Consider the following 8,498-nt stretch of genomic DNA (forward strand, 5'->3'; position numbering starts at 1 on the left):
GCTGGCATTTAGTCCAGCGGCCACTCGTACTGCAAAAGAGGCTGGGAAATGTCAGCCAGATATGTTTCCAGAAAGAAGAAACAGGTCCTGGGTGAGAGGTGACTGCTCCACTGAGTTCAGCAAAGTTACTGAGCATCTCTGTGTCTCATTTCTTCTCAACTATAAGTGGGGATTATAATATTGCCTGCCTCAGAGAGTGTTCAGTGAGGATTAAGTGAGTTAATACATGGAAAGTGTTTGAACAGAGTGCCATGTTCTCAGTAAGCACTCCATCGATACTGGCTATTGTCATTGTCACCACCATCTTTGCTATCACTTTTTTTTTTCATCATTATCGTGATTATCAAAAACTAGGTGGCTGAGATTTAAATCTCCAGCCTTTGACTCAGAATCCAGGGAGAACGTTTTCTGCTCTTCTGGACTGTGGCTACAGTCTTGAGCATCTCTATAAATGATTCAATTCTCAGCTTTCCTCTGGAAATAAATAGTTTTTCTAAGAAGCACAAATGAGAAAATCTGTTCACAGTAATTGGAAGCAACTGTTGAGCTAATGGAAGGACATGGTAGGCTTATTTGATTTCCAAAGTAAGTTTTCAGGGTTATTTTTGCTACTTTGAAAATTTGTCATTTTAATGAAAGACAGCATAGTAATACTATGCTGGTGAGAAAAGCCAGCTAAGGCTCATTGTTTCCTAGCCCTTGGTTTTTAGGGGAGAATATACATATTTAATTTTCTTTTTCAGAGAGCAGCTTAGTATCTCTCCCAACACATTCGTTTATCAAAGACATATTAAAGCAGCCATGGAGTGCTTACTAGATTATTCTTTGCCCATGTAGCCTGTCAGCTAAAACAGATTATATCATTCCATTTTTAGTTAATTCTATTTCATTTGCTTGAGTACCAAGAAGAGTACCAGGAAATGAAAATTTCCTTCAGTTTGCATAAGCCAGACATTTTTCCAGTCAGGTAAATAAAAACAGAAGGGCCAACATCATCACTCACAAACATTAAGTTTTTCATTCACTATCCCTGGGCTATTTAACCATCTAATGTTGCTATCTGTCTGTGCATAAACTGGGGCTTTATTGCAAATGTACTGTGATTATGATTCATTGTCGCACTGCCTGTGTATCTTACCAATGGCCTGGACTCATCTGTTATCTTATCTCACTCACCGGACAGGAAAACCTGCAGCCTAGTTGACCCAGCCCAGCAAGGCTGTCTTTGCCAGAATAATGTGACGCTGGGTTTTAAGCATCAATTGTTTTTCCTCACCCAAAAGGAAGCATTAAGTAAGATCTTGAAGCGGTATAATCTGATCATCTGGTTCACCTCCAAAGTTGGGAAGGTGGAAAGAAAAAGTCTACTCTCGAATTCTCTCCTAGGTAGGCCACCTCTGTACTCAGGAAATTCCGGGAAGGGAATATTTCAAGAATGTGCTGAAGGAAAGAATGCCGTGAAGTGCGGGTCTGGCAAGTGTCCTGGACACTTTTCTGAGAGCACCTCACCTGATTGGGTGACCACCAGTATCTGGGAGGTGCATGAGGGGACTGTAGATAGAGGAATGTGGCAGGGACTGTGAGGTGTCTGCCAACAACAGAACTGTAGCTGTGTACATGGCTGCCCAGCAAGATTACATTTCTCAGACGTCCTTGCAGAAGGCATGGCCGTGTAACTAAGATTTCACCCAAGGACCGTGAGCAGAAGTGATACGAGTCACCAAGGAAGCCTCCGTCACTCTGCTTCTCCCTTTCTACAGCGGAGACCCTGAATGTAGCTGTGACCTCGCTTTGACAATATGGACATGACAACGTCCATGGGTCTTGCTATTACTACAGTGTGGTCAGGAAACAGCAGCAGCATCTGGGAATGATTAGAAAAGCAGAATCTCGGGTTCCACCCAGACCCACTAAAACGGAATCTGCCTTTTAACAAGACCCCCTAGGGAATTCATATGCACAGTGAAGGTTGAGGCACACTGGCCAGGAGATGCAGAGCCATGACTTGGGATGAACTTGGGTCCTCATGTGAGCAGAGCTATCCCACTGATCTGCCACACTCACTTTGAAACTACTATGTGAGAGGGAGAAAGACACTTTCTTCTTCTTCTTCTTATTATTATTATTAAAGTCATATTTTTGGAGTGTCTTTATTATTGAAGCTTAGATTAGCCAGATCCCATGCACTATGTTTAACACTGTATCTGGGCTCAGAAATACTGGAAGGAGTTAGCATCTTTGTGCCCATCCCCTCAAGTTAGACCTGGGCACCTAATACAAATACTAGTGTAACACTGTCCACGGGGGCTCATTTGTCAGACTTTATTTAAACTTCCCATGGAAGCTCCTAACCCCAAGTGGATCAATCTTAAAACCCTGCCACAAGCCTGCACTCTTATCAGCTAAAAATTTGGATTTTCCTCTAGATTTGAAATATATATATTCATTAAATGCATTTGTCAAAATTTTAGTTTTCTTGTTGAGAATTTAATTTTCCTTTTTTTGAAACTTTTCATTTAATAACATTTTTCTAATACTTGCACTTACCTTCAATATTCTGCTACTTTACTCTTAGTTCCCAGATTATGGCTATGAATACCACCAAAATCAACCAGAGCTCTCTGCAGAAATGGCTGAGTCCAGGTCTGAGGCAGGAAAGGTACAAGGTACCTTGTTGCATAAGAAAATAAGGAAGCTCTCAAAAGACTTCTAGAGACATGTCCATAGGAGTCAGGAAGCAACATGAAGTGGCTTCCACTGGCCACTTTCCCTCTCTCCCTTCCCCTCTCTCTAAAATCAATGAAAAAAAAATTAAAAAACTCAGCTGTGGTACATTTACACAATGGACTATTACTCAGTTGTAAAAAAAGAAGGAAATCTTACCTTTCTCAACAACTTGAATGGGCCTAGAGGGTATTATGCTAAGTGAAATCAGCCAATGAGAGAAAGATAAATACCATATGATTTTACTTACATGTGGAATCTAATGAACAAAATAAACAAACAAAATAGAAATAGACTCATAGATACAGAGAACAGACTGACAGCTGTCAGAAGAGGGCTGTGGGGAAATTAGGTGAAGGGATTAAGCAAAAAATAAACTCATAGACACAGCAACAGTATGGTGATTACCAGAGGAAAAGGGGAATGGGGGCAGGTAGAAGAGAGTCAATGGGATTAATGGCGATGGAAGGAGAATAGACTTTAGATGGTGAACACACAATACAATATACAGATGACGTATTATAAAACTGTACACTTGAAACATATATAATTTTATTAACCAATGTAACACCAATAAATTCAATTAAAAAAAAGAAAACATAAAAAATAAAAATCACTGCTTTACCCTGCTAATTCAACAAGGAAAGGAGTGGCTGTGCAAATAAAGATTTCTAAGTGTGAAGAATAAACAACAACACCCAGCACTCATAGTTAATCTTTGTATTTAGCTGTAGAAGTTAGAATATGGAGATGGATAGATGTAGCTATATGTGTATATGTACACACACACAGTGTTCTCTACATGTTACTCATCTAATGCTAATTAAATTTGCATCCCTTGGGGCCAAAATGCCTCCTCCAGTGTTTCTTTTCCTAGTGCTCTGAGCATGTAAAACAGGCTTCTGTATACTGTGGGTGGACATGCAAGGGAATTTATGAACTAACTGATGAGGTTACTGCAGGGAATGTCATCATTTGCTTTGCTCTTCCAGAAAGTATGGATTTGTTTTTTATGAATACCAATAAAAAGCTGCTTCTCTGGGTTTCATAACATTATTTTCTTCACTACTAACGCATTCGCATGCCCCAAACATAATTCTTCAAATTTAATGATAAGAAACCAATAGTAAAAGATGTAAGAGATTACATCTTACGGCATGAAGCAATTCTCTTATGCAGGAATTCAATTTTGCTGTGAGAGCTGGAAGGGAACTCTGTGTCAACACTGATATGTATAAGACGCAGAGGTTTTTGTGTTGCTGCAGGCTTTATCAGAACTCAAGGCAAGCCTTAATGTCCTTGGAATACAAAGGACGCAGGAAGAGGGAGCTACCTGCTAGAGAATACTGGTAAACAAACACATACAAGTGCGTATTTTACACTGGGCTTCCAAGGAAAATGGTTGGTTTAGATATTATGGTCTCTCATTGCAGTGTGCCAAAACATTTTGTTTTCTGAAGCCCTTTGACTTATGCCATAATGAGGATCTGTGAATCTTACAAGGTCAGTAAAGGTTATCAATAAAGACCTAGAGTCAACAAATCAATCCCAGCCAACTGAGTTGCAGGATTGCTGTAATAAGAGCACCAGCATCGGTAGAATTACAACCAACAAAGGAAAATCATGGCTTTCTCAGCCTGAGTGCAGAGTGACTTGGCTCATTAACTGGCAGCAACAGAACCAATTAACATGGATTGTGGCTCCCAAGACTTCTCAGAAATGCCAAGTTTGTTTTATTCTTTATTTTTTTACTATGAGATTCACAATATAAATAACTTTATTTGGGCTTTTTCTATTTTCCCCCTTGTTAGTCTTATTTCGTTAACATTATTCCAATTCCTACCTGTAATAAGAAAATAGTGTATGTTCAATAAGCTATCATTTATAAAAATAATAACCAAAGAGACTACTATGGAAATCAACATTCACCATTCTGTCCTATTCCTTTAGTGCACATTTAAATATACATTTGTCTATTTCATAATGTATTAAAATTATGACACTTGTCACAGCTCTCAATTATTTCTTAGCAGATAAGAATAAACCAATGAGAACATTTTATTGGAAGGTTTTCAGGAGCAGGTGTGCAGGTGTGGATGCTCTTATCAGGCAGATCCTCAAGAGGATACTCACTAAATAACATGAATACCAGCTTCACAAAGCATGGCCAATACTATCATTATCACTACTGGGAGTGTTAACACACACAGTATAGAAGACACATTTAAAAAAGTTTTTATTGATTTCAGAGTCAGAAGGGAGAGGGAGAGATAGAAACATCACTGATGAGAGAGAATCATCGATTGCCTGCCTCCTCCACTCTCCACACTGGGGATTGAGCTCACAACCCAAGGATGTGCCCTGCTCAGTAATCGAACCCTGACCTCCTAGTTCATAGGCTGACGCTCAATCACTGAGTTACGCCAGCTGGGCAATAAGAACACATTTAAAACAGATAATGCAATAATCATTATATTGAATGAGTCTTGGAATTGTTTTGATGAAAAAAGTACTTGGAGTGAAAGTTTTGAGAAGGGCTTACATTTATTTTTCAAATCAACTTTGTTATGGTATAATTTACATACAACAAAATGCATCCATTTAGGTGTAAATTTGATGAGTTTGACAAATGTATACAACCATGTGACCATCACCACAATAAAATATAAAACATTTCCATCACCTCTCCACCCCGCCCCCCCGAATTTCTTGTGCTCTTTTGCCTTTAGTCTTCCTTCTACCTGGCCTCAGGTAATCAGTAATCTAATTGCTGATTATATTTGCCTTTTCTAGAATTATAGATTATATTTGCCTTTTCTAGAATTTCATATAAATAGTATAATACATAAATATAGTACATTACTCCCTTCTTTTGTTAAGCTTAGTGGTTTTGAGACTCATACGTGTTTTTGCATGAAAAAGTAAATTTCATTGCCAAGTTGCTATCCATTGGACATAATTTTCTTATTTGGCCAGTTGTTTTTGACTTGTAATACAATAGTAGTGAACTTGGCATTTTCTACTTTATTGACAGTTAGCTGCTGAACTTTGATTAGATGCATTTTAGTGTCATCACTATGAAAATGCCCAGATGGTTGGCCTGGCCATTATTATGTTTAAACAGATACAAGAAAATGTCATTTAAAAGCTTAAAGATTTAAGTAAAGAATGAACACGATATGATTATTAGGGTTAGTATTATATCTCCAATCCTTATGGTTGGTATGTATGGCATAAAGATGTTTCCTTTTTGGAAAAGTCATTCTTTATTTCCCTACCAGATAAGTTTTCTTTTACATGTAAGCAGGCATGATCCTTTCATGTTCCCTAGGTATAGTGGATTTTTGACAGAATCATTTTAAAGTTAAATTAGTGAATTTTTTAAATCACTTGCAATGTTGAAAAGCTTAAATATTTAAAACACAAAACAAAAGAATAAAACAAAAATATGAAGAAAAAAGAACTCCAAATGTCTAGCTCTGAGAAACCCTATTATGTTCATCTCTGTTTGTCAATCAGACCTCTGAGCTCATCCATATAGACAAGAATCAGATCACAGTAAGTAAAAACAAAACAGGTAAAAAGGCAATTGTGAAAGATTTACTCATTTTTTATATCATCAAGTTTGTGCAACAAGCACAATATTTAAAATCTACTTAAATAGGAAAAGAATTCTCAACCGAAAAATTAGTACAAAGTCATGAGCAAGATGTCTTGAATTTCTTCTCATAAAAGAAGATGGAAAAGTAATTTGTGCTACTAAATTGCTCATGTTACATTCTGCAGAAAATGGGGCAAAATAGTTTATTGAGTAAGCAGGAACCCCGTGAAAACATGGTGAGCAAAGCAGACAGTGTCCTGGCTCCTACTGGGCTCACATTCTACTGTATGAATTGGGGAGACAGCAGGCTACCCAACGTTTTTAAAAAGCCCATGCATTTGATAATGTGAGAAATGAATAAGTGATATGAATAAATAAATATAAAGCGGAGTCGGTGGTCCTGGCTGGGTGGCTCAGCCAATTGTAGCATCATCGCTCAGCACACCAAAAGTTGTGGTGGGTTTGATCCTGGTCAGGGAATTTAGGGGAAGCAAAGGATCGATGTTTTTCTCTCACATCGATGTTTTTCACTCTCTCTCTCCCTTCCTTTGTCTCTTAAAAAAATCAATGAAAACATATCCTAGGGTGATGATAAAAATAATTAATAAATCAGAATCAGGTCATTTTAGATAAGGTGATGAAGAACGGGCTCTCTGAGGACGTGAGGTGAGAGCTACTCGAAGATCTGGGAGAGAAAACACCATGCAGAGGCAAGAGCAAGGGCAGAGACGGTTTATTTCTGAGCGTGGTGAGTATAGCTTTTATATAAACTCCTTTTCCTTTTTATATTTGTTCTTTGTAGTGCTAGACCTCACCTTGCTAGTAGTTGAATAAGTACCTTCTTTATTTTTTCCACCAAAAAGGAAAGTCCCTGTGCATTTTCTCTGTGTGTTTCATGCTTGCTGAATACTGACCTCATTTTATAGATCTGCAAATCTATGTATCTAATTACATTTGACTTGAATGTCACAAAGTTAAATCTTTACTTCATTATTAGAGTACAACCACAGCAAGTCACTACTTTGTTCTGAGTCTCAACTGACCAGGGAATCCAGCCTCTCCACCCTTCCTAAATCAACCGAAGTTCACATCATGTGCTCTAAAATTTTAAATCTTACCCAAAATAAGATGTCTAATATTACATCTTCCCCAGGATGAGTACGTAAACCCTATAGATAATGAATATCTGTGGACACTGTGAACTCATAGTTGGTTATCAGTCTTCCTTTCAAATGGTCTTTTTGAAGCTGGTTAACTTAGTACTTCCCCTCTCCCGCTAGGGAATCAGACTGGGAGATAGCCTCTCCCCTGAGCATCAGAAGCCCCCCCTCCTCCCTGCTGACTCGAGTCAATTTTTGAGATCTTAGCTTGTACTCAGGAGAAAAACCCAGACAAATCCCAATTGAGGAATATTCTGTAAAATACCTAACCAGTACTTCTCAAAGCTGTCAAGGGCATCAAAAACAAGGGAGAATCTGAGAAACAGTCATAGTCAGGAGAAGCTAAGAAGACAAGATGACTAAAGGTAATATGGGGTCCTGGATGGGGTCCTGGAATCGGGAACACACACACACACACACACACACACACACACACACACACACCGCTTAGATTAAAAACTAAGAAAATCTGAACAGATTGGTTACTAGTAAGGAGACTGAATCATTAATAAAATCCTCCCAACAAGCAAAAGTCAGGAGCAGATGGCTTTAAGGGTGAATTCTACCAAACATTTAAAGAAGAATCAATATCAATCCTTTTCCAACTCTAGCAAAAAATAGAAGAGGGAGGAACACTTCCAAACTCATTATAGCAGGCCACCATTACCCTGATAGCAAAACCAGAAAGAAAAAACTACTCCCTCTGTCCCATAATAATAGTAGCAGTTGATGAATGTAATTTGTCCCATAATAATAGTAGCAAAAGAAAATAAATATAGAACGTAACATTTGTTATCAAAAAACTAGATTAAATTAAACAATAAATTAAAAATAGTACTCCTAATTTTTATTTTGAGTGTTCAGATAGTTTCTGGATTTTTCAATAATTTCATTACTGCATTTTAAACTTGTAGGTAAGATCCCTTGGCTGCGAAGCTTTGCTTTCCCTATATGCGTGAGCTTAAAATTATTGGAGCCATCGTTCTTCATTGCTTCCAGCATAACTTGTTGAC

The sequence above is a fragment of the Myotis davidii genome, unplaced genomic scaffold (assembly GCF_000327345.1).
Source record: "Myotis davidii unplaced genomic scaffold, ASM32734v1 scaffold68, whole genome shotgun sequence".
Lineage (NCBI taxonomy): Eukaryota > Metazoa > Chordata > Mammalia > Chiroptera > Vespertilionidae > Myotis > Myotis davidii.